The 26,615-nt window shown below is 37.4% G+C and overlaps 1 long non-coding RNA gene across 1 annotated transcript; it reads right to left on the bottom strand.

Annotated features, from left to right (window-relative positions):
• Nucleotides 1-1,369: 1,369 nt before the first annotated feature.
• Nucleotides 1,370-26,303, bottom strand: LOC150089796 (uncharacterized). The gene is made up of 4 exons (XR_016546685.1): nt 26,251-26,303; nt 20,406-20,531; nt 12,855-12,941; nt 1,370-1,446 (listed from the first exon to the last, which is right to left on the bottom strand). It is a non-coding gene; the product is annotated as an uncharacterized LOC150089796 (long non-coding RNA).
• Nucleotides 26,304-26,615: the final 312 nt, after the last annotated feature.

Here is a 26,615-nt window from a genome sequence, read left to right on the forward strand (position 1 = left end):
AATTTAAAAATAGGTTGATTTATGAAGCAATATTTTCATTCATTTCTTCGTCGGTTTTGGGATTATTAGAGGTAGGAAGCAACTTCCAAAAAAAAAAAAAAAAAAAAAAAGAACGATTATATTAGGCTACCCTAATGTTTAAATTCATGTGCCACGCTGTGTCTTCTTTTAATTCCGTGTAGTCTACGGTCGGTTTATGTCGACAGAAGAAAAAAAAAAACCTCTTTCTTAGGGGGGGATACCTACGCAAGAGACCGATTAACTCAGCCACGGAGTGAAAAATGCCCATTCAAGTTCATTGCGTCATCAATGGAATTGGAACTCTGAACTTTTCTTCCTGGTGTTGGGAGGTCGGTGACGTTCCACAGTGCTACCAGTGCAGATACAAAATTCAATTTACGAGAAATAGTTCTAGGAGGACTGCAAAGAAGTGATTGAAAACAGCCTGCCATAGAGTACACAAAACTTGGTGTTTTCCACTTTTATACATCTTTATTCATCTTTTTACTATTTTATACCTCCTTTTACAGTAGTTATAATCTGGTAGTTGCCATCCTTTATGATGATTATGATGGCTGACCAGGCTAGCCAGGTGTCGCGGGTTCGAACCCTGCCTCGGGCTTGGATCAGAGTAATAATGCAAAACCTTTGGGAGACGCATAATGGCCACAGAACCTGATGTGCCAATAACTAAAAAAAACAATCCGATATAATGGGTTTCCTTTCCTTAAGGAAATTTCTGCAGAACAGAAATTAATGAGTCGATTATGTGGAATTATTTTTTTTAAATACTTGAAGCAGTGCTTGAATTGATACATTGTGTAAAGATGATTTTATGTCAATGAAGATGATGATGTCTATGCTGTAGGTGATAAGATGAAACGGAAATAATGTATCAAGGTTTATTATGGTATATTTTTGTTCCAGTGATGTGTGGTAACGTCACGGTCTATTGCTCAAGCAATGGTCGAAAATTGTATGGACAGATAGCTTTCAAATGTTTTCAACAGAATGGAATCAGGGGGAAAATGCAGCTTATGTGATACTTCGATTCCATCATGTTGTTCTTCCACAATAGAATTAAGTAAGATTTACATTAAGCCAAGATGAGGAACTTCTCTTTCTCTCAAAAATATAAAAAATAAAAAATATATATATATATCTATATACATATAATAACAAAAATAAAAAAAAATAATAATATTCTCACACACTTTCATTGATTATAATCTTAGGCGTAATATCTTTTATTCAAAAAGGACAAGGTGCCTTCGATCATTCACCGGTGAACAGGAACTGAATTGAGAGTTAATATGAAAGTGGGTTTCAGTTAACCATTGCTACTTCAGATGTCTACTTACTTCACTTAATTCCTGTAGCCTACGTCTTGTTCATGGACGGCTTTTCCAAGAAACACAAAATGGGACTGAGGTCAAATCCACACTTCTGTGAATATATAGAAATAAATAGGAAATGTAAAATTTGAACAGATATTTAATATTGCAGTTATTGAATTCATTGATTTGCACATTAGGATGCAGAAAAAATATATGGTGATTTGTTTTATTCATAAAGTTGTTAATTTTTTTTTCCTTTTTTGGAAATTTTAATTTTTTTTTTACCACAAAAATCGCTGCTCTCTATATAAAGATTTGGAGAGTTCCTGGGAAACAATGATTATTTTGCAGCTGACGTGAAGAAAATGGAGATTGTACATAGCCATTTCTGTGAAACACTAGATCATCTCCTTCATTTCACCGAATGGTATCCTCTATCAGTAATACTTACCTCATTAATTAATGTTACCCTATGAAAGACCTGAGTGCTTTTTTCTCCAGGAATGGCCTTTTCTATTTATATACAAAGGGCATTTGAAAAGTTAGTTCCTGATCATGAAATGTTTGTTTGTTTGAGGAGTGTTTTAACACCAAATTCAAGAGAGTCACCTTATAAGTCAATACCCTTTTGCCACCGATGCTGCATTGCGTTGAGTCAGGTTGCGATGCGAAGAACGTTTCTCCGGCACAACCCAAGATCGAATCCTATACTCCAGAGCAAGAGCTATGTTCAACAGACTCAAGACATCAGCATTAAAGGGATACACTGATGCTACCTTGTCGGCGGGTCCTGTTTCTTTGGACACAAGTTGAAGTCGTGCCCCTTCTTTTTCCACATAGAGGCAGCATGTTGCTTGGGCTTGGATACAGGAATGTGTTGTGTGCCCGTAGTGACAACACCTGTATAATTTGGGAACAGTCACGTGCTTTCTAGAACAGCGGCTACACCAATTTATGAAATTCCTGTTATGCTGGCTTACTGTCTTCCATGCGGTGGGACAAGTTCAACGACCCAGTTTACAACGCTTCCAGTTCTTGCCTTGGTTCTGTATTTAGGAATAACGAGACGGGTCGGTTTATATTCCGGATGTTTCAGTTGCAAATCGCTGCTATATATTTCTTCCCTCATGGCTTCTTGGGCCTTCTAAAATCTGTATCCTTGCCATATATTACTATGCTTGCCATTTTCTCTCTGGAGGGTCCATTTCATGTCTTAGGTTTGGTTTCTTAGGCTTGTTCAATATCATGTTTGCATCTTCCTTCTCTCGTATGACTCCCGCGCTTCCAGTCTTCCGAACCAACTTAATTTTGGTTGTCTTGAAGTCTTCGGCTAGGTTTGTTATCACTTTGCAATTAACTTCCTCACTCATGTGTTCTTGACAAGGATTAACTGGGCTCAGAATGACCAGATGTGGTTTAGCGTTAGCGTTTTACAGTTTTCGTTTCCATTTGTGGTAGGTTGAATCTTGTCGGGTGATTTTGCAGCTGTATTCCTCATCGCATCAGCGTATGTAGAGGCATGCTTTAGCATTTGTTCCCCCTTACACTCTTGGTAGGTCTCTTGTTCGGCCATTGTCTTTTCAGCAACAACATATACATCATGTAAGATAGTTTCCAGATGCCAACAATCTCACCCCTAAGGATTGCTGCGATGCAGCTTGAGAACTCCTCAAGTTTGGCCTATAGTTCTATGCACAGAGCAGGGAAATGTTCACTCTCTCTGTTGTCGTCAGCAGGATGGTGACCTCTCTGACGACAAACGGAACAGACAATAAACGATTGTATTCAGCTTAATATGCCAAATAAACACAAATATTCCTCATGGAGAGAATCCAATGATTTTTAAAACTTTTTGATCCATTTTTCTTGTAATAAAATCATTTGAGACCATATAATTTAATCCAAAAACGCCGAGCGATGACACCACGTGATCACTCATAACGGCAGCCATATTGGCGATGGGGATTGTTTATAAAGTGTAAAGGGAAAAGGGCCCAAGAGTGCCAACAATTCGCCTCGTGGTGGCAGACTAGGTACCCACTAATTTGAAATTTTACTCTGGCTGGCGGACCCTGCCACATAGTTTCTTGAGATTTCATTGGCTGAAGTCTGAAAAAAAAAAACTATTATCAGGGGTGAGACGCTAATGAGATCAGAAGCCGAAAGTGGTGATTCATGATTTGATTTGAATAATTAAATTTTTGTTGTGTGGGTTACGCTCTGAAGTTTAGACAGAGTACAGGGAACTGCATGTATGTATTTGTGTAGGTCGCCACCTGGAACGTCAATTTATCTCCGTCTCGTTTCACGCTTAAGATAGAAGATTCTGTGGAAACGGCCACAAATGAACTGGCTGTTTGGCTACCCGGAATCAGCAAATCGGAAATGTTCCAGCACAACCACCATGGGAAAATAGACCAGGGTCTACCAGCCAGCAGCAGAAAAGTGGGACGCAAAGAGGCCAATAAAGTTCGAGCCACAGAATCTAGACAAAAATTGTTATAAAAAGTGCCTTAACAACTATACAAAAATTAAACACTTACACAAGATGAACCTCAACATACTGAGATAATCAAATAATACTTCGAGGTTTTCAAAGTAAACAAATCAAGTAATCTCGTTAAATTTTAAAAATTAACAAAAATATCCAAAATTAAAAAATATATATAAGATCAAACAAAATAATGAAGGATAATATTCCCCAGCCAAAAAAAAAAAAAAAAAAAAAAACATAGGCCAGTACCATTTAACCGACAAACCTTTACACAAGCATTTCAGAACAGAAGCAGGCGCAAACCTTATAAAAAAAAAAAAAATTACCAATTATTATATCAGAGCCAACCGTAATTTTTTTATACATTACCGTTCATATATATTGTCTGTAAATTTTGTGGTCTCTGGACGATTTGCCTGTTTTTTTGGACAAAAAACACCAGTTTTCTGGAGAAAAATCTTGCTGTATGCCTTAGGCCAACTAACTCAGCCAGGGAGTGAAAAAGCCCATTAAAGTTCCTCGCGTCATCGACGGGATTTGAACACGGACCTTTTCTACCCAATGTGGAGAGGACGGTGACAATACGGCTGTGCTACGGCGCAGACAATCCTGATGAAAAGTTGGGAATGGCTTTCTCCAGACTTACTCGTAATTCTTTGTACGAGGGACAAGAGTACATCTGCGAATCTTCCACACCGCCGCTATGATTCAGTTCCGTAACAGACAAGAAAATTTTAAACAGTTTCTGATTTAATGATCAGAGAGAACGAGGGGATGGCGAGAGGGGAGAGAGGACAGAAGGACCGGCACCTTTCCCCCACCTGAGAAAGGTAAAGGAGGCGAATCAGACAAGAGTGCCCAGCTCGTGTCGCCGCAATGGTACAGTGGTAGCAAAACTGCTAACCTCAAGGGTGGGGGAAACTCAACTCCAAAGAGGAGATAAGATCCAGTGCCCCCAAATCACGGGCTAGATGCCCGTCCGGGTGAGTTCTTTCAATTCATTGTGTTTCATTCGTGGGGTGATTGTCTGACTAGATGGAGGCATTATCGTGGTTTATGTCTTTTGCATCCCGGAAGGATCTCTTCCGTCGTTTCTGTTCCCACCACTAAGGAGAGGGTTTCAGTGCATTTTTCGTCCAGTGAGTAGGTTATTTCTTTGGCATGAAGTCCCATTCGTGTAGAGTTGTTAGCTCGATCGATGTAGGTTTTTGTGCTGGTGAATTTGGTCATGATCCAATGGTTGTCGCTATCTTGTCTGCTCACACTGTGGTCCTCTGTCGTCGATTCTTCTGGTAGGAACATACTCAGCATCTTGAGATATATTTCTTCTTTAACCTCTCCTGGGATTATACTGTGGTTAACGTCAAATAGGACGATCGATGGCCCTTCCGATTTGGGTCTTCCGCTTTTCACCTGTTACTGGTAATATCTGGATTCTTAAAAATTGTTAGTGCCTCCTCACTGTTATCAGTTTCTATTATTATACCGGGCATCCTGGTCTGCTTTTTGTTTCTTATTCTAATTGACTTCATTTGCTCCTCCATGTTTTTGATGAGAGCTGCCTTCACAACTACACTCGTTTCGAGCAGGGCGTCCTCTATCGGCTTCACCAGTATTACCAGACACTAGATTTTTCTTTGTTGCCTTGTTTTTAGGAGGTTTACTTGGCTGGTCAGTGACGGGCTGCCCCACGCCACTCCTTTGCATCTCGACAAATGAAAGGGGACGCTCTGGCATTTGAATTTCCCATTCCTGCGAAAGAACGTCAAGCTTTGCTTGTATTCTTTCATTCTCAATATGGAGATACAGCACTGCTGACATCACTGAAATATGGCAATGACATCAGGCCTTGTAGCTGCAGTGATTCGATTTCACTTCTTAGCCATAAACTTCTCAAGTGAACTACGTATAGTTAGGATTTGCGCGATGGGGATCCCGGCAAAGATGGATCCGGACTTTTGGTATCCTCGCCTTCAGAATCACTAGAGGATTCATTGCTTCAGTCAATAAATCCTCTTTGGGGAGTCAGTATCCGGCCAATGTCTACTCTTCTTCTCTCCGTACCTTTCAAATTTTTTGTGGTCAATTCTTTACCCACAGGGTCCACATGTTTTATGAATGGTTCCGGGAAATTGGCTTTGTCTACGCTGAATTCCTCAGGAGTCATTGTTAAATCTGTAGATGGTTCACTTCTGTTATTTTCCTCTTCCGTCCTCCCTACTGTGTGACAGGTCGGGTTGTTCGCTTGGACACTGAGCGGCAGGCTGTGCTGCTGTCCTAGAAAGTTCTTTATGTTCCTTGAAAGGACAATTTTTGTTTGAGTTCTTGATCATAATGATGTCAGTTCTCAATGTAAAGCAAAATGCAATATATCTTTGGCAGAGCAGTCGATAGCACCTCCACGAAGGTAAAAGTTGATAAGTTTTAGCAAGTACAATAGCCGGATAAAAATAACTGAATGAAAAACCCAGTTGCATGAAAGCTTTAAAATGGTTGAAAGTAGCAGGAAGTATCCACCAGGGGACGTTCGAAAAATATCCTAAAATTAAGTAATTTCTTTGTGGTGATGTACATACCTTTACTTCCTTCTAGATGTGTGCTATAAGCTTCTAATATTCACTCGTTTAGTGGAGGTCACTGTTGAAAAACCCTTTGATTAGGGTGGAATTTGAAAGTGTCTGCGATTCTGCCCATACACGATGGGCAGGACTATTTGCTGAAAACCTTGTCGATCAATTCGGCCCTTGAAAGATTTTGCAAGGCTCAAGGGGTAACATTTTTTTTCGGCGTGGTCTGTACTTGTTAACAGGAGAAACTGCTTCTACGGGGATGGGATACATTTAAATAGGAAAAAGTGTAAGAATATTTGCTGAAGCTATCGAGGCAGTGTTAGGTGGGTCGGAAAACTGCTAGCTTAGGGGGGTTACAAGGTCTAATAAATTAACACTAACCACTGGCAGAGGTGAAAGTGATTCTTGCACTACTTCTATTGGAATGAGCAGCAGCCTGGAAAACAAGATGCAGGGTATTTCAGAGACTGCTGGGAATCATTGGGGTACAAGTAAACACATGGGTTGTGTTAGGGTAGCTAAGAATAGGAACAGGGGCATGTAAATTCTAGAAGGAAAGGAATGAATCAGATTGGTCCATTGTATATTAATGGTTCAACTGATGATGATTCTGATCAGGTGGCTAACAAACTAAATGTGTGTTTTTCATCTAGGTTCACACATGAGGAGTTATTCAGGGAAGAGAATGCAGAGGTGAATTAAACTCTTTCAGTGAGCTAGATGATTTTGTAATAACTGAGTGGAAAGTGGAGGAGAAATTATTGAGGATGAAACTAAAATAGACACACGGGATGGATGGGATGTATCCAGTTAAATTAAAGGAGGCAGACAAGTAATTAGGTAAACCCTTAGCCATAATTATGAGAGCTTTCTTGGACTCAGGGAAGGTACCCATGGACTGAAGATGTGCAAATGTGACCCCAGTTCACAAAGGAAGCTCTAAGGCTGCCACAACTAATTATAGACCCGTGAGTTTAACTTCTGTTCCAGGAAAATTAATGAAGGCACTGGTTAAAGAAGAAGTACAGGATCATATAGACGAGACTTCAGTTATAGCTCGGATTATTCATAATATCCAATTTAATTGGATATTATGACGTGGTCGCAAAGGAACAGGATGCAGGGAATAACTTTGAAATAATATATTTGGATCTAAGAAAGGCTTTTGATACTGTTGCACATTGAAGACTGCTGAATAAATTGGAGCATTGTAGCATTGGACGCAAATTGCTGCTATGGATAAAGGGATGGTTGAGTGGGAGAAGACAGAGAGTGGTAATCAATGGATACTGCTCAACATGGACTAATGTTATTAGTGGAGTTCCTCAGGGTTCAGCGTTGGGTCCATTGTTGTTTTCTGTATTTATAAATGATATTGATGGTGATATATCAAGCTTACTGTCAACGTTTGCAGACGATACGAAGTTTGGCAGGGTTGCTAAGGACACTAATATGAGTACGCTGCTGCTAAAACAGGATCTAGAAAAGTTTAGCAGATGGGCTGAGAGGTAGCAAATTGAAGTTTGACATTGATAAATGTAGAGTACTAAATATGAGAAGCAGTAACCCCAGAGTAACGTATCAACTCTTTGGTACTAAACTGACAGTGGTAGAGAATGAAAAGGACTTGGGGGTAATTGTGCACGCAAATGTAAAGTTTTCTAAGCAGTGCAGACGGTCTACAAGTGTAGCTCATGGTGTCTTGTCAATGATATACAGGAATATTTCTAGCAGTGATAAGGACGTGATTATCCCCTTGTATAAGGTAATGGTCAGGCCACGCCTTGAGTATTATATACAGGTCTGAAGGCCTCATTTTAAGAATGATTTAGAACTTGTGGAACGAATAAAGAGAAGGTGAACAAGATTAATGAATGGAAAAAGGGCTGCTCTTACGAAGAAATGCTCAAGTTTTGTAAATTACAGTGTCTGGAGACTACGCACCTGCGAGATGATATCATTAAGGTGTATAAAGCCCTGAATGGTTTGAGCATTCTCAATGCTGATGGGATTTTATAATCACCTGAGAGGGCATAAATTCAAATTGAGGAAAGACAGTTGTAGGATAGATGTGCGGAAGTTTGCCTTCAGCCAGCGTGTAGTTGGTTGCTGAAACAGACTTCCATCGCTTGTTGGGGAAGTTGATAGCTTAAATAAATTTAAGGCTGAGCTGGACAGGTATTTGAAACGAACGGAGGGATGAAATGGAGCGTTTTTTTTTTTTTTTTTTTTTTTTGGCTGTTGCTGCAAAGAAAAGGTTCTGGTCTGCTTTTGCTACTAATGCTAATGCTAATGTTGAGACTAAATACAGCACACATTTGCAACTTTTTCCATTTCATGAAATTCATACACAAATAGCATTATCCACTTTAAAATCTACGCCAGTGAAGATACTCCTAATATTACCCGTTTTGATTAAAATATCAAGATTTATGTGAATTATATATACTAGGTAGAGCTGTCTCCAATATGACCGCCTTCTTCTAGTTTTCCCGACAAAATTTGGCGCCAATTTTAGTTAAAAGAATAAGGAACAATAGTTGCAATATTATTTTCCCATAGAATTATAAGCACAAGCATGTAAACGATTGAGCAGTGCAGCCATATTGAAACCATTATACATAATTTGACAATAGCCAGAATAAAAATTCCTTTACCGCAGGAAAACCTCCTCTCTATTCTAAAACAGTGCCAAAACACTCACCAATTATTTATGATTTTGTGCATATATTTTTCAATGAAGGGGCTGGTCGAAAGGCAACTAAAAATAGCACATACTCGGGAGCACATAATATAGAGGCACAATACAAAGCGAAAAAACGCCAACTCTCGTCTTATGTAGATGTAGATGTGCATGGTATCTTATGTACGACGGCACGTGAACAAAAGTTCAACTCCGCCTTGGTACCCTGTGATGAATACAGAGCTCTGGAAAAGGCCAGAAATGTGTGTAATGTTATGTTCGTGCAGTGCGTGTGTGTGTTGTGTTGTTTAGTTGTTTTCTGTTCATTTTGTCACCAGGTAGGCAATCACCTGAAACGCCTGTCCAGTGTCCGTCTTCACCACGGGCACGTGGAGCCGGGCCTGGTTTTACTATCTGGTGCCTTTCCATACTAAGGACCACGACCGTCGGAGGACGTTCAATACCGGTGGACAAAATTGTATCCCCAGTCTGCCCAACCTGAGGAAAAAATATATATATAGAAATTATGGCAAACTCTGCCAATACTCCCAGTACTAGGGATAACCATGTAATCACACAACTAACTAAATCACCTAAATAAGCTAATATGTGCTTAACAATATTATATACAGGAAATACCTAGAAATGTTCACCACTCTTAAACAGAATCAATAAATTTCTTATATGATATATTTTAATGAATACAGTCCTATAAAACCCAATATTTAAGAATTACAGTATAAAGTGCAAAGTGTGTTAGCTGTCTAACGGCACCAGGGGTATCCCCATCTCCTCGTTGTGTACGCTGTTCGTGAAGCACAGTACTCTGTGGAGGCCAGTTATTTAAAAGTGTGTGTGAGATGGTTATGTCGTTTAGTGTTATGTTCTGTTGTTTCTCTGACCATTTAGCCGTTGTGCCCTTAATATGACCCACCGTTGTCCACAATTAGCCACGAGGAGGCAGGTAAGGTACATCCGCCAGTAGATAGATTATTTTGCTACTCTGCTGGCCCTACCATCTAGTTTCCGAAGATTTATTTCAGTGGCTTTAAAAAAAAAAAAAAAAACAAATTTGGGGTCTAATCAGTCGATTTAGTTACAGTTAATGGGGGGAAGACTGTAGGGACAGGCAGAAATATGGGGACAATACGAAAGACATCCCCAGAAAAGTTCGTGGGAGGATCGCTGCACTAGGAAAAGAGAGGGGCGAAACAAAGACCCGTCTCCCTCCTCCAGGGGAAAGGGAGTAAAGGCACCAAAAGAGGGAGCGTGGTGCAGGTAGCCTAATGGCGCTTTGGCAGCAGGCTGCATCTTTTCTTCATCGGTGGTTAATATCAAATCCTGGTGAGTTCATTAGTAAATCGTTAAAGGTCTTGATAAGTTTTCATATCAAGGCTGTGCAGTCTGCGTTTGCTGTCACTTGAAGTTGGGGTTCCACCGTTTTGGGTGGCCGTAGTGCTGTGCAGTCCAGTTCTAGAAAGCTGCTGTCTGCAACTTGGTCATTTTGCTTGTTAGGCTGTTTCCAATTTGTGAGGCTTTTTTTTTTTTTTTTTTTTGTTAGTTGTTGGCGCATCGGCTTCTGTGGCCATAATGCACCTCCCAAGGTTTGAATCCCGCGACCTTTGGGTTACCAGACAGGCACTTTACCCACCTGGCTAGTCTGGTCGGCCTTGTGAGTTGTGTGGTGGCACAAGAAAAGTGGCGCACCATCGCAAATAGTGTTCGTGTTCTTGTGACGAGCTCTTAGGCATAGGAGATGAATGATTGTTATTCTTCTTTCGTTTCCAGTTTGTGGTGTTCTTGTCCTCTGGGAGAATACATTATTTTGATATTAATATGCTGTGGAGGTTTTCACAGAGCCAGCAATCGTACATTAGATGCTTCCAGCTGTCTAATTCCTGCAGACGCAAGAAGGATCTTCTTCGTTTCCAAGAAGATCCTTCTTGTGTCTGCGATCTACGGAGTGTGTCTCCTTAGGGCTCACTTTTAATCAGGTATTTTCACAAGAATGTGCTTAGAGAACTTACTAACAGATATTGGACGAGCCGCCCTAACACGCAGGGTCCAAATATTTGAATTCTCTTACATAACGGGTGCCCACACAAAATACTGTCTATCCAACAGTTTGCAAAGAAACGTATAAACAGCATTCCCTATAAATAACATTGCACTGAAACAGAAGCAAACGTCTTTGACATATAAAAGCAACATTCGTATGCAGGCATGTTCCATGAATTTTGTAGGATTCGATTATATACAATTTTTTGGGACACGCTTGTATATTAATTCACGATGTTTTTAAAGTTATTCTATAATCCCCTTGAATTATTTTCAGCCCAATGTTCTACCTACTTTATAGAGAGCATGTGTTATGCCAGCATTTCATAATAGAAGATGAGAGTCCCCTTTTATGAAATTAAAACCTCAAGCCATATTTTTAACAACCGAAATCTAGCTCGTCATCATTCATTTTAGAATCCCCTCATGTCTCCCCACTGCGGTTCGAGGGCTGGCACTCCAATGATACCATCAGGGTCATGGGGACGATCAGATCAAGGATATTTTTTTCTCAAGCATGTTCTTTAACATGCTGAAAAAGAGAACACTCATCTAGTTCATTTAAAATATGCCTTCCAGTAGTAAGATTTTTTTTTCCAATTGCTGCAATCAATTAGGAGAAGATTGAAATCTTCCATCACAGGAACACTCAGTTACTCCTTATGAAATCTTCATACAGAGGGAGTCATAGTTTCCACAGTGTTTTGGTCTATAGTATTTCTCTTTCTTATATTTTCATTTGATTCTTATTATCTCGTCATACAAACTCAATGCAAATATAGTTTCGAATCTGATAATGCTCTTATTTTTTTATAAACAGAATATGCAAGTAATACAAATATTGAACTGTGAGAGTATAAGTAAGTGCAACTATATACTTTAATGTCTATATGAAAATAAGGTTAATTTATGGTTAATAAGGGAATCAGTGCAGTTAAAAAATCAGTTATTAAACAGGTTAATTGTACCAGTTGAGAATGCATTGGAAATATTAAAACTTCTGAATTTTCCGTAATTAACTCATAAAATTCACACAATTCCCTGAAGAGCTGGTGTGGCCAACAACAAATTCCTTCAACTACATCGATCATGTGCTATACGATCGGCATCGTTGGTTTTGTTATGGTCTCTGTGGCATAAGATAATGTGGTGATATCCTCTTGCCTACCACAGGTGCCTCCGTAGCCAGGTGGGCAGGAGTAGCAGTGCGTAGCACACGCTTCTTGATTGGACCGTGGTTCGAGCCGGTGACCACCAAATACGGAGGATGCGGAAAGATCAGAGAATAACCACCGCATATCCCCGGAGTAATATGGCCTTAGTTGCTAATGCTCCTAAAAACCAAACAATAACACCCTACCACATGGCCGATTTTGAAAGGGGCCGGCTTTAAGTTGCTCTTACTCTGATGCTGATCCTCAAATCTTATTGAAGGCTACATGAATTGAACAGGAAAGTATTAAGTAAAATATATATATATTTCTTTTTTACGTAATTACATCGTCTTAACTGTATTTTAAAAAAATGTTCTCTGAAAGAAAACACAATCCTTTTAAGACCACACACAAAGAAGAGTTATGAAAAATCAAAATTGCCATTTTCTTTATTTATTTATTTGGTTTTATAATTTTCACTAAAGAAAAAACTGATAGTTTTGATTGTTAAAAAAATCTGCATCATAATTATATTTTAAATAAACATTGAAAAACTACCTTGTCTGATTCAATTAAAGTCTCTAAGTTTTCTCGAACGTCGAAGTTTCGTTTCTTCGAGAAGCAATCCCATACTTTCTTCTCTTTCTATTAAAGAAAGAATGTTTAATTAATAGAAACATCACCGATACTGTGTTACAAATATTCCAGGGGTGAACATTTAATTAATCAAAGGTGGACTAAGGACTATTTCTCTATTGAGTACGAAAAAGCAATGTGTTTGGTTTGTAAAGAGACTGTGAAATTTTAAAGAATATAATTTAAAACGACACTGTGATTCCAGACATAAATCTTTTGATCAATATAAAGGAGTGTTGGGAAAGGAAAAGTGTTCGAAGTTACAAAACGGATTAAGAAAACAGAACACACTGAAAACGTATGTCAAGAAATTTATCTGTTGTAAGTGCGAGTTTTCAAGTTGTATATTTGATTGTTTTTTAAAGTAAATCGTTCAGTGATGGTGAATTTATTAAACTACGTTTGTCATAAGTTGAGGATAAAATTAGCGCACCGTATAGAATAATAATAATAATAATTTATTTCTAGATGTGACTTTATAATCACAGTCACGCTCCTTACTTTATTTTGTATTTATATAGAGATTTTATTGGTTTCACTCAGTAATTGTAGACTCTTGTACTGTACTTGTCTTGTACTCTTGTTTAAAACTTGACTCCATGGATGTAGTATATTAGATCGATATGAAATAGTTTAATTAGATAGTATGAATCAGAGCTGTAATACTCAATATGTTCTACGTTGATAATAATATTAGTAAATTAATAAGAGGAGTTTACCTCAATATAGTACGTGGAACACTTCCGTATGATACCCTCCAGAAATTAAAACGGAAAAAACGAAAAAATCGACAACTTACCGGTACATTAAAGTAAAATATAAATAATTAAAGTAAAATATAAATAATTAAATAATCAATTTAACACAATTCAAAATCAATTCAAAACAATTAAAATTCAAATTAACGCAATTAAAAGAATCTAACGAAAATATTCAAAACGATTTTCCTTCCTGAAGCTGACAATGCTTTTCGACCGACTGTCGTGATCACAGGAATGAAAATTACCGAATCAGGCTAAACCTGCAACTTAAATAGTGATTATGTGTCTTCGCGCATGCGCGTAAAGGTCCACGCATCGGAGATCAAATATGGCCGCCGAACATTAACAGAATTCTCGTGTAATTTAATTTCAACGGTTTCTGCAATTAATAGTCGCGTATAATTACGTTGAACGTTAAGTATTTTGGCCTCGTTAAATAAAAAAGTATGTTTTTCGTTAATGGCATGAAAGGCTAATTCTGACGCTGCTGAACGAGAAGCACGAACAGAGGCTTCGTGTTGATTTACACGGATATTAAGAGAAAACCGCGTGGAACCCTGATAAGACGAGTCGCAATCACCGCAAGAAATGTTGTATACTAGATCATTAATTTGTGTTGCGAACGCCGAAAGAACCGAGCGATTGTTCAGTATAGTGTGTAACTTCCGTATAGGCCTAGCTATAATTTTAAATTCGGTATCTTTAAAGAATCTGTTAAGCTGTTTGTGCCACTGTTCAACATATGGGACAGAAATAAAGTATTTTTTGATATTACTATTGTTGATTGGTGCAGTATTTTGTATCCTATCCTTAGCTTGTACCCTAATTCGATTTATTGTGTTAATGGGATAACCCCTGTTCAAGAATCTGCTAGTTAATATTTGTATTTCTGAGTCTAAAGCAGAATCCGTCGTTGAATATTTATAGGCATTTAGAAATTGATTAAAGATAATCGATCTTTTGTAGGTGAACGGGTGGTAGCTATTATAATGTAGAAGCATACCGGTGTTTGTGGGTTTTCGATAGATGCTAAATTGTATTTTGTTCGAGTCCCGGGTAAGCGTGAAATTTAGAAAGTTTAATGACTTCCCTTAATGTACATCTCTAACTTGATAGCATAAGGTATAACGTAAAACCAGACAGCGTAAGGTATAATGTAAAACTAGATAGCGTAATGCATATCACTGTATCTGGGTATCTATTAGATTAGTGTAAAATTCTCAATTAGTTAAGTACATTTAATTATTTTATTAATTTTAGTTGTTAATCAATTAATGGTATTCAAACGAAAAGAATGCCCTAGAATAGAGCAGCAAAGCAACGGACACAAAGAACCGTGAGTGCTGTGGTTCTGGGGAGGACCGAAGGGGGTGTTTCTCCAACACATCTCAGACCAAAAAAAATGCAACTTGTGAAAGTTTTTTTTTTTCTCTGAAACAGGGCATGATCCAGCAAAGGAGGATGTCTTTGTGTGTGTGCAAGGTGCAAGAAGTGTCAAGAAATTAGTTGCCAACTCGGCATTCTGATGGGTATCTATGATAATTTGTAGAGTATAGTAGAGGCCCTAGAAGGAATTAAAATTAGGTGGCCCATCAAGCTCTTAGGTGCCCAACTCAACACTAGAGCTCACTGCTGTGCATCAGTCGTCAAAGTGACGATCTCTAAGGCAGGATGTGCTGGTCTCACAGGAGCTACCTATTGTCGTTGACTTTATTGTCACGGTCAGGGGGAATATACTATGCAAAAAGGGTAGGAGAAAATCTTTGGTAAAGGATGCAAAGAAAAACAAAGACTTTAGAATCAAGGGATGAATAAGATTGGTACACTTGATATCGATGGTTCGACTATTGCTGATCCTGAGCAGATACTGACAAACTAAATAAGTATTTTGCATCTACATTCATATATAAGGAAGTGTGTAGGGAAGAAGACGACAGAAGCTTATTAAACTCTAACATAGAGCTAAATGATTTTGTAATAATATACAGCAAAGTGTAGGAGAAATTGTTGAAGTTAAACATCAGAAAGGCACCTACGGTGAATGGAATCTTCCCAGTTATATTAAAGAAGACAGCTAGGGAAGTAACCAAACCCGTAGCCTTAAATACGACAGCATTCTTGGATTCAAAGGAGAACTCCATGGACAGGAGATGCAGAAATGTATCAGCGATTTAGAAAGGGAATAAAAGGGTGACACAAGCAATTATAGACCTGTAAATTTAACTTCTGTTACGGGAAAAAAAAAAATGTAGTCACCACTAGTTAAAGAAGCATTACAGGATCATCTAGACAAGACTGCAGTGATAGTTTAGACATAGCATTGGTTTGTTAATGGAAGGTTTTTTTTCTTACCAGTTTGACTGGATTCTATGGTGTTGTCACAAATGTTCTGGATGCAAAAAATAATTTTGATATTATATACTTGGATTTTAGGAAAGCTTTTTTCTTTTTGATACTGTTAGACATTGAAGACATGGCAGTTTTACAAATGGGAACAGTATGACGTTAAGGACAAGTTGCTACAATGGATAAAGTGAACTTTGAGTGGGAAAAAGACGAAGAGTGGTATCCAAATCAATGGAAACTGCTCTTCGTGGACTAATGTTATAGTGGAGTCACCTAGGGTTCAGTGCTGAGCCCATTGTTATTTCATATATTTATCAGTGATATTGTTGAAGGTAAATCAGGCTTAATGTGCAAATTTGCATTTGAAACAAAGGTTACAAGGTTTATTAATGACAGTAAAGACAGTATGCTACTGACAAGATCTAGAAAAGTTGTATAGCTTGGCTGAAAAATGGCAAGTAACGTTTAACTTTGAAATATAAAAGTACTGAATATGGGTAGCAGTACCCCAGGAGGAATAAACATGTGATTATCACTTTGTATAAGGCCACCCCGTGAGTACTGCGACCAGATCTGTAAGTCTAATATTAGGAGGGATTTAAAGTTGTTAGAACGAGTTAATACACCCCGATAAGACCACCTGCGAGGAGATCTTTTCGGGGTGTACAACGCCTTGAATGGTTTGTGCCGACTTAATGCTGAGGGGATTCTTCCCCTTGCTAAGATTACAATGGGTTTGCGGAAATTCGCCGTTAGCCAGAGGTAATTGATTGCTGGAACAGATTTCCATTTCTGTTGTGAAGTTTGATAGTTTAAATAAATTTAAGGCAGAACTAGATAAACACATGAGTGAATGGATTGATGGAATAGGATTATTTTTTTATTATATCTCTGTTAGCTTGCTTTCTTGCATCATATGCCTCAATTAATGCATAAAGCTAATATTAATACTATACGAAAGAATTTGTTTGAGCTACTTTTGGAAAACATCAAATAAATGAAATAATTTGGTATAACACTGGAAGACAGCATTGATGAAAATGACACGGCTCAACTTCATATTTTCCTAAGTGGAATTAATGATAATTTTGTATAGTTGAAGATTTAGCTGATCTGCAGAGTATGCATGGAACAACCAGAAGCGAAAATAGTTTTGAAGATTTTTGCCAATCTTTTGAAAAGATAGGATTAAATATTAAAATCCTGGCAGGATTCACATCTAACCGTATTATGGGTAGCATAACCAAGAAAATAATAGATATCGGAGCTGAAACTCCTATTGGAATTCAAGGCATTGTGCATTTAAAAACTCTGGGAAAGTATTCATTTTCCAAAAAGTTACGTATGTGGTTATTCCAACCGTAAATTGTATAACAGCTCATGGTCTCAATCACCGTATGTTTCAACAGTTTCTTTCTGAAATCGAAGCTAAATACGAAGATGTAATTTTACATAGTGCATTGAAATGGCAAAGTGCTATAACTCATTTCTTTAAACTTCATTATGAGTTTGTTATATTTATGAGAGAAAAGAGGAAATCAAATCAATAAAGCAACTGTCAAATATGGAGTGATTGTTTGATCTTGCAATTCTTAAACACATTTCTAGTTATTTAAATGCTCTTAATTTTAAACTACAAGGAAAAGGAAAATTGGCCACTGATTTATATGATGATATATAAATAATTTCAGGGTAAATTGTTATTATTTAAATCCCAAATTGAGCAAGACAATTTAGTTAACTTTTATTCTTTTACGAGCTAAAAAGGAGACATGTTTCTGAAGATTCGTTGCCCATCGTTATTACAATTACTTTTTCATGAGTTCGAAATTTGATTTTCCGACTTTAAAAAATACAAAAGCTTGTTTCAGGATTTATTTACTACTATTATGGCTGAAAACTACGATCCCAGGTTGCAACTTGAAATTATTAATCTTCAAACCAAAACATGCTTCAAAAATAAATATATGGACTGCGAAAGTAAACCGCTTGAATTCTACAAGGCGGTATCAGCTCAAGATTTTCCTTTAATAAATGAAAATTACTATTATTGTTATCTGTTTTTTTCTCTGCTCTAGAAGATTTGTGCTTAACATGAAAGTAACAGTATTTACATAATTATTTAATTACATACTTGAAAATTGTGGAAAACCGTGGTACCCCAAATTAAGCAAAATGAAATTTGATCAAACGTGCTGGACAAAAACGTGAAAAATATGAAGAAAAAGATATTTTCTTGGTTGAAGCAGTCCAAAACTGTAGATTTGTGTATGTGTCATTAGCTTGTGGCGTCTGTAAGTATGCTTCTGGCAGAATTTATCCATATCGATGGTTAGACTGTTAATCAAGTCAACCGTGTTTCCGCGGAACTTGCGTCTCAGACCTTGGAGATTGCTGAAACTGATCCGTAGCGGAACTGTCCACTTGACTTCTTCCGGCAATTCTGGGAGTTTTTATTAGGTCATTGGTATCAGGGGTATCAAGTGGTCCTGTGATTAGTCTGAGCAGTGCAAGAAGTTTAGCTGCCACAATTTGTTATTTTCATGTGTGCTAAATGGTGTGCTAATTACCCGAGAATTCCTTGTTGTCCTAGAAATGGTGTTCTAGTTGCCAGTCAGCCAGTTAAATCATTTCAAGAGCCAGTATTCTAGGCTGAGGAACTTGTTGAAGTGTGTTGCAGGGGCCGGTGACCAAATATTTGTTGCATAAAGAGGAATGGGGTACAGACATCGAAGGACGTAATCCTTGACCAATTCAGCATGGTGTATCCCCATAAGTTCCTAGCGAATTTCCCACATAGCAGAATATATTTTTTTGTGTTTAGGAGGTGTGATTGGAATGTCAGACCCTCATCGTATACCAACCCCTGATTCATGTACCTTTTAATTTTTTTAATCAATGATCCATTGATGACAACGTTGATATTAGTGTGTCTTCTTCCAAGTGAATGACATTTGGGCTGTCTTTTCTTGGTCAATCTGTAAACCAATCGTGGTCAGACATTATTCAAGTTGACAGATTTTTTTTTTTTTATTTGCCTGCAGAGTAGTGGAAAGCATTTGATTTTTGTTAGAGTAATGTAAAATTTCAGATCATGATTGGAAATTAGCGTCCGATGCCAGGAAGAACTCTACAATTACGGCAAATAAAGTTGATTACACGATTCCCTCCTCCTTGTGGGATACCCATGTGAGTAGTGGGTGTTGTCCTGAAGCTACGATGTGAGATGATGAGATGTTTGTGCTGCAGGATTTATTTAATTATGCTGAGAGAATTTCCTGTAGTGTTCACATAATGCTGGAGAATTGTGACTAGACCTGTTATTTTTATTTTATTACAGGCCATTTTAATATAAAAAAAATAATAATAACATCAAACTGTGTCCTGTTATTGCGAGCTTTCTGGATTTTGATAAGGGTGTCCTTGAGTTTGAAATTGGTAGCCAGTGATTGAAGCAGTGGTCTGCAATGGAGGGCTGAAAAAAAAACATGTCATTAAAACTGCTACTTTGTTCGGATCAACGTATATTTGCAAGGAATTTTTTTTACGCATGAAATCAAATATATATAGATAAATTTTAAATAAACAGAATAACAGTTGATTACCTTAATTCCGTATTGTGAATGGGCGTCACAAATTTTCAATCAAATTTTGAACATTTTTTTTTTAATTATCCAGCCTCAATGATCTCATTAAATGTTACGTTTTGTTCAGTGAATGTTATGAATTGGAATCACCAAAATTTTTAATATTTTAAGATTTACGTGTGTTATTATATTTATTTATTTACATTACTATTGTAAAGAAGTGATCTTTTCAGGTTGTAAATATTCTAAAGAAAGAATTTAAAAGTAAGCTATTAAAAAAAAGAAGTAAGTCATATTTTTATAATTATAAAATCTTAAAAAACATTTTGCTAAGAAATTGTTTGAAATTTGCATATTTTATATATGCGCTAAAAATAAAAATCGTAATATGAAAATAGAAACTTTTTTACACTTAATGTGGACCGCGAAACAAATCTAACTTTGAAATAGCCCCTGTACGGGAAAAGGTTGGACATTCTTAGAAAAACCCATTACGGCACTTTGGTTACGGGATAAAACAAAATTTGGCAAAATTCTTTAACTAAAAAAATAAATTAATTAAACGAAAAAGGCACATACTAAAAAATTTGAATGGATTAAATTAGCAGTTCAAATACAATATAAGTTAACACATCAAAAATAAAGGTTACAATGCAACTGTCAAAGCAGAGGTGGTCGGAATATTTACAGAACACTAAAGATGTTTTGAATTAATCACATAATTAATGCAAATTAATTAATAGTGTCAATTATGTTTTACTTTTAAGTGAAGTTTATACCTCAGACATAGCACTGCATTCGCAACCTTCCCATCTAACTTCACATAGGAATTCAATAGCTTCCTCTAAAGTTGTGTAACTGTCCATTTCAGTCTCCGCTATGCACATTCTCAAGTCTGTGAATACCTTTAAATATAAAATTAATTTTCCATATCAGAAAACACAAAAAGACTTTGCTATCCTAAATTCGTTATTATGAAAATGAGTAATATTTTCGTCAAGATAATATAGCACGAAAAAAGTATGAAATAAATAGTAATAATAGATGCCACGATTACGATAGTAATCATAATCGTGGTATTTGATGAAAGAAAGTAAGCGTGTGATCTCATGTAGCATCGGCCAAATTTAACCTATCAACTTAGTATTAGTATTACTAATGGCCGCATGGTGCAAGGGCGCTTACGGCTTATGCTGCACCACCGACAAAAAAAAAAAACGAATAAAACAATGATAACAATAATAATAATAATAATAATAATAATAATAATTAATAAAGGAAAAGGTAAATAAACCTATCATCCTATGCACTTCCCTCCCCGCAGGTACTATCCAGATGACCTTTGAATTTCCCCAAACTGTCAGCCTCTACCACCCATGTAAGCAACCTATTCCAGTATATTACAATTCGCTGGATAAAATAAAACCTCCTGCAGTCCAATCTAAACATTTCCCACCGTAACTTGAATTTATGTCTCCTAGTTCTAGCATCATTTATAATCTTGAAAATTTCGACCTCATTCATTTTAGTGATGCCTCTCAGAGCCTTAAACACCCCAATCAAATCTTCTCGAAGGTGTCTAGATTCCAAACTCTGTAACCCACATATTCAAAGTCTTTCTCCATAAGGACGCCCTTTTGCCGATCTCACCAGGCGAGTTACCCTTCTTTGCACCCTTTCAAGAAGCTCGATGTCTTTCTTTAGGTGCGGTCTCCATACCTGAACACAGTATTCCAAGTGTGGTCTAACAAAAGCCTTATATAATGGGATTATCACGTCCCTATCTCTACTTGCAAAAGTTCGATAGATCATTGATTGGACACCATGGGCCTCCCTTGCAACCTGTTTTCAATGCTCAGAGAATTTCATGTCTGGCCGTATCGTAACACCCAAGTCCCTTTCCTCCAGTACTGGGTTTAGTTGAACTCCACCAAGTGAATAAGTTATTTTGGGATTATTGTTTTCCAGGTGTAATACCTTACACTTTGTTGGATTAAATCATAGCTGCCATTTTTCTGACCATTCCTGAAGTCTATCTAGGTCTCTCTGAAGAAGCTCAGCTTGACAGTGATCATTAACTACTCTACCAATTTTAACATCATCTTCAAATTTAGACATCACGCCCTCTATCCCTTCATCGATGTCGTTTGTGAAAATTAAAAACGACAGTGGACCTAATACTAATCCTTTGAAACCCCACTTTTTACATCAACCCAATCTGAGGAACTTCTACAACGAGAGATGGAAGTTTGTTCCAACAGTTAAACATCCTCTGGCTAAAGGCAAATTTCAGCACATCTATTCTACAGTCGCTATCATCATTTTGAATTTATGCCCCTTGGGTTCGTAATCCCAACAAGTGGAAGAATCCCATCAGAATTCAGCGTGCTCAACCCATTCAAGGCCTTACACACCACAATCAGATCAGCTAGCAGGTGACTAGTCTCCAGCCGCTACAATTTGGAGAACTTAAGCCTCTCTTAGTAAGAGGACCTCTTTATTCCCCCTCACCAATCTTGTTTCCCTCTGCACGCACAAGCAAATCTACATCCTTACCAAAATGCTGCCTCCAGACCTGTACGCAGTACTCAAGGTGTGGCCTGACCTTTGAAATTATACAGATGGATATTCATCTAATTTTTCCTGCTAACAAAATTCCTGTATATCATTGAGAAAACCCCATGACCTGCTCTTGCAGCCTGTCTGCATTGTCCAGAAAATTTCATATCTGACTGCACAATTACTCCCAGGTCTTTTTCATTTTCTACCAACTTAGGTGCAGTACCACACAGTTGGTATGTTCCTCTGGGGTTACTTCTACCCATATGCAGCACTTTGCTGTTGTTTGTAATTTGGGTTTTTGCCATATTGCTCAGGGATATGCGATGGTCATTCCCTGACCTTTCCACATTCTCCGTATTTGGTGGTGACGGGCTCGAACACCGGTCTAATCAAGAAGAGTGTGCTACGCACTGCTGCTACTTCCCACCTGGTTACGGAAGCGGCCCAGCAGCACTTTGCATTTGTAAAAGTTAAACTTCAGTTGCCACTTCTCAGTCCATCTTTCCAAATTTTCTAGATCCTGTTGCAGTAGCACACTGCTATTACTGTCATTAACAACCCTGCCATCCTTTGTATTATCTAGAAACTTCGACATTAAGCCTGATATACCTTCATCAATATCATTGATACTTATACAAAACACCAGTGGTCCCAACACCGAACCGTGCGAGACTGCACTAATAACATTATTCCACGAAAAGCAGCGCCCATTCATTACCACCCTCTGTTTTCTCCCACTCAACCATCCTTTTATCCATTGTAGCAACTTACCCTTAATGCCATTCTGCTCTAATTTGCAAAGTAATCTTATATGCGCAACAGTTTCAAAATCTTTTCTGAACTCCAAGTATATGATATGAAAATTATTTAGCATTTGCATTAGTACAGACATTTGATGCAAGAAAGCAAGCTTATGCAGCAACAGCCAAAAAAAAAAAAAAAAAGCCCACTTCCACTTCACCCCTCTGTTCGTTCAAAATACCTGTCCAACTGAGCCTTAAACTTATTTAGGCTATCAACCTCCACCGCAAGGGATGGAAGTCTGTTCCACCAACCAACCACCCACTGGCTAAAGGCAAATTTCCGCACGTCTATCCTACATCTGTCTTTCTTCAATTTGAATTTATTCCCTCTCAGGTGATTATTCTGAGCTAGAGGAAGAATCCCATCAGCATTGAGCATGCTCAAACCATTCAAGACTTTATACACCTCTATCAGATTACCTCGCTGGTGCCTAGTCTCCAGACACTGTAATTTGCAAAACTTAAGCCTTTCTTCGTAAGAGCACCCATTTGTTCCATTCACTAATCTTGTTGCCTTTCTCTGTACTCGTTCCAGCAGCTCTACATCCTTCTTGAAGTGTGGCCTCCAGACCTGTATATAGTACTCTAGGTGTGGCCTGACCATTGCCTTATACAAGGGAATAATCACCTCCTTATCTCTGCTGGAAAAATTCCTGTATATCATTGACAATACTCCATGAGCTACTCTTGCAGCCCGTCTGCACTGCTCAGAGAACTTCATATCTGCCTGCACAACCACCCCCAAGTCCCTTTCATTCTCCACCACTGTTAGTGTAGTACCACAGAGTTGATATGTTGCTCTGGGGTTGCTGTTTCCCATGTGTAGTACTTTACATTTGTCAATGTTAAACTTCATTTGCCACCTCTCAGCCCATCTGCTCAACCTTTCCGGATCCTGTTGCAGCAGCATAGTATCAGTAGTGTCCTTGACAACCCTGCCAACCTTTGTATCGTCTGCAAACTTGGACATTAAGCTTGATATACCATCATAAATATCATTTATAAATACAGAAAACAATAATGGACCCAACACTGAGCCCTGAGGGACTCCACTAATAACATTAGTCCACGATGAGCAGTGTCCAGTATTTGCATCCAGTTCCTTTATACCCACATCATAATATCCAGTAAAATTTGTCTGACAAGATTTTCCCTTAACAAACACAAGCAGTCTCTGAATTATTGCTGCAGTCTTGCTAGATGATCGTGCAATGCATCTTTAACCAGTGACTCCATTATTTTACCCGGTATTTATTAATGTATTTATTAATGTCACCCTTCGATACCCCTTTGTGAATTTTGGATACGTTTACACATCTCCAGTCGGGACTTCCCCTGAGTCCAATGATACTCTCATAATTATGGCTAAGGATTTGCTTAGATCCTTTGCCACCTCCTTTCATATAAGTGGATATATCTCATACACTCCAGGTGCTTTTCTTATGTTTAAGTTCAATCGTTTCTCCTCCACTTTGCTCTCAGTTATTACAAAATCATTAAGTATCCTGCTACAATTTTGTAACCTTCTGGCATCTTTAATTCTTAATAAGTCCTCATGTGCGAATGTGAGATGCAAAATACTCATTCAGTTTGTTTGCTAACTGAGCAGGATTATCTACAGTCGAACCATCTATATCAAGTGGACCAATCTGATTCATCCGCTTCCTTTTAGAATTTATGTAAGTAAAGAAATCCTTGAATAAATTTCTCGTAATCTTGAGTCGCTTGATAATTTCCATGCATCCCATGCATTTTTCTTCTCTGCCACAGGTCTCCTTAGTTAATTTGAAAACCATTTAGGCCACAACCTTGAACAATATTTCTTAATTGGTATGAAATCTTTAGTAGTTTCCACTATTAATTCCTTGAATGCTTCCCAATTAGAATTTTCTGTTGGTAACATCATCAGTTGGTCTAACGGTACAGAATTTTAAAAGCTGTCAGAGACCACTGTAGTCATTTTTACGGAAGCAAAACCCCTTTACTTTTCCCCTGATGGTAATTATATCTTTAAGTTAATCCCACATCAGTACATTGTGATCACTGTCAGCTAGTGGTTCCTTTATCTGCAAATTCTTAACACACGGATAATCACTGCTGATAACCAGATCGAGAGTATTGCCATCTCTAGTTGCCCCTCGAAAATGCTGCAGCAGAAAACAGTCTTCCAATAAATCCGCAAAAGTCTTACTAGAGTGTGAGTGATTAACCCACAAGTTCTGGTCAATATCTGGGAAGTTAAAATCCTCCATTATAAGACACTGATTTATTGGCCTCTATTTCTCTGTGCGATTGTTAATTGTTCTCATTCCAGTCATTAGGCCATTAACACACTCCTACTCTTATTTTTGCTTTCCCAGTGCTTACGTCACTCCAAAGTGACTCAACAGTGCACTGTCCACCCATCTCAACTGGATGCACTTCTGAATGTCCAAATATAGAAAAAGATTAAATGTTTAAAATAAAATTGTACCTAAAAACGTCTTTGTAGGTTTCGAACTGTTTCTGTTAGTGTCCTTCACTAACGGGTTTTCAGTTTTCGGGATATTTTTAAGTATTTCTTCCAGACAGTTTGTTATTTGTCGATGTTATTCTGTACAATAAGTTTAACAGAAGAAAATTGTTTTCTTCTTTTAAATTTTTAAAATAGAAAATTAATAGAAAATAAATAGAAAATTTTTAAAATTAACAATTAAAATGTTAATAGTCAGCAACTGTTTTTCTCTGGTAAAGCTATACGCATACAGCAACTGTATGCGCATAGCTTTACCAGAGTTATTTATTTTTTTAGATATCCTTTAATGGATTTGGTGCTTTTGATGGAAAAGACTACATTTTTCTCGTAATTTGCTATCCCAATATGGCTTAGTGCGTGTGATTGTCATAAAAATTTTGTTCACAGTTATTGATATTGGAATCATTAACACAAAATGATGTAAGGCAGTGAACCTTTCTTGAATAAGCCAAAAATAATAAAATAATAAGTATAATTTAAAATAATAATAATAATGCGGAATATTCCATTCACTGTCTCAGTATCGATCAACTTGAGTGGTAACTTATTCTAGTTCATCTATTCATCCGAGATCATTTGGGGTTCTGCCTTACTTTCTCTTTAACTACCCTCCTACTCCTTCACTTTGCTTTTGAAAAAAAAAAAATAATAATAAATAGCGTTTCAGACTGTGTCCAAAATAGCAGAAATATTATTTTATCCCTAAGAAAATATTTCGATAATGGTTATTAACAATATTCTTACATTGTAATAGGTCTTGTCTAAGCATAAAAAAAATTCTTTCAGATATTCTTCACTCGACACTAGAAAATAAAGTAGGAAATGCATTAGAAAATCCTTATTAATTACTGTACGATACAAATTTTATAATGTAATTATAGATATCCTTCTTAAAACTATTTTTTCAACCTCGTACAGAAAAATTGACAATAATCACTTTATAAAATTTCAAATAAAATTTAATTTCATTCATTCTCTTTAATATTGATCTAAGAACTACGCAATACGTTTCTGTTCACATCAACCAAATATCTGCTCATATAAAACGCCATCGCAATATGAATTTCAATCAGCCAAAGAAACTTTTGAACATATAATCTTATTTCCGA

This window comes from Mastigoproctus giganteus, chromosome 2 (genome assembly GCF_048544385.1).
Source record: "Mastigoproctus giganteus isolate SK-2022 chromosome 2, ASM4854438v1, whole genome shotgun sequence".
In the NCBI taxonomy this organism is placed as follows: domain Eukaryota; kingdom Metazoa; phylum Arthropoda; class Arachnida; order Uropygi; family Thelyphonidae; genus Mastigoproctus; species Mastigoproctus giganteus.